The following is a 1506-nucleotide window of genomic DNA, read 5'->3' as shown; positions in this document are numbered from 1 at the left end:
CTGGTCCGTGCTGTCACATAGAGTGAATGTCAATCTTCCTGACTGGTCCGTGCTGTCACATAGAGTGAATGTCAAACTCATAAGGCCTGATTTTTTAAAGCTCTCCAAGACCAGAGTAGATACACTTCCATCAATGAACCTGGGTGATTCAGCAAACCTGGAATGTATGTGGTCCAGAATTGAAAGCATTTGCTAACAAATAGAAGACATCCATTCCAGGTTTTCTGGGTCACCCAGGTTCACTGAATGCAATGTATCTTCTCCAGCCAGGAGAGCTTTAATAAATCAGACCCATACTTTGAAGCACCAAGATTTTTTATTTGCTCCAGGTCCTGATTAAAGAAGAAAGTTAGCAATGAACAGTATAGGTATGCTGTGGGAGAGGGGGATTAAAGTACAGTCAGTACAGTCAGCACAATTTGCATAACATTTGCATATGGATTGCATAAACGTTTCTGCTTCTTATTGACTATCTCTGCCACAACTACTCAAACACCATAGGGACGGTTTAAATGGTGGCTATTTACCTACTAGTTGGTTTTTGACTGGGTACAAATAATTAAAAAAAAATATTATATATTATAAAAAAAGCAATGGGAAGTGCATACCAACTCCATGCAGATTCTAGGAGATTCCATTCCCTAGCAGTCATGAAAAGTTGCCTGAGAGATATGATATCTGATTTGCATAAATTTATCCAAAATGTGTTTCCTGTCGCTCCCCTACCGGTATTGACACAACAAGAAGGAAATTCTCTTTGGTCCCCATTCACACCCATGTACTGCGGCTCTGCATGCATTACTGCAACCAAGGTAAATGCACCTGACATTTGTTGGCACACTTTAATTCTGAATGGAACCCCAATACCCATTGGCAACATACAGAAGGAGCTGCACTTGGGGTTATGCAACTATTATGGTGCAAAAGAAAAAAAAGAAGTCAGATCACCACCCAGCTGTACTGCAGCAAATAATCTTAAGTGATCATATCACAGCACATACATTATCAACAAATCATTTGCTTGCCATTGGATTTATATGTTGGATGGAGCACATTTGATACATATGTTGCAAAAACAGAAATACATAATAAAATTCAGAGATATTATGCCTTTTTCTGTTGTATAATATTTTCAGGGAGACAACTATGATTAATGCAAATAATAAAACATAAATATAAATGATTGCGTTCCCCCTGCTGCATTGCTTCTGTGTAGCGGAATTTAAAACAGCTGTCCTACTTATCCCGGCTTCTCCTCACTAATCACGCCAATACTTCTTTCATCACTCAGAGATTTTCATGCTCATTTACAAAACGCTGCCCCTTTCTCTCTATGAGTTTTGCTAACAAGAAGCTTTACTTCTCCTGCATTCTGTAATGCAAAAAGTGATAGTGACCCCACAATTCTATCTAAATAGAGGAATCAGGACCCTCATCCTCATGCTGGTGACCCCTCTAGTGATGGTGACCCCACAATTCTATCTATATAGAGGAATCAGGACCCTC

General features: G+C 39.4%; 1 protein-coding gene across 14 annotated transcripts in view; it reads right to left on the bottom strand.

Annotated features, from left to right (window-relative positions):
• The window catches only part of EVL (Enah/Vasp-like), a 92169-nt gene that overhangs the window by 27139 nt on the left and 63524 nt on the right, over window positions 1–1506 (bottom strand). The window lies entirely within an intron of this gene.

This window comes from Pyxicephalus adspersus, chromosome 12, assembly GCF_032062135.1.
Source record: "Pyxicephalus adspersus chromosome 12, UCB_Pads_2.0, whole genome shotgun sequence".
Taxonomy (NCBI): domain Eukaryota; kingdom Metazoa; phylum Chordata; class Amphibia; order Anura; family Pyxicephalidae; genus Pyxicephalus; species Pyxicephalus adspersus.
This window is presented reverse-complemented; position numbering and strand designations above follow the sequence as displayed.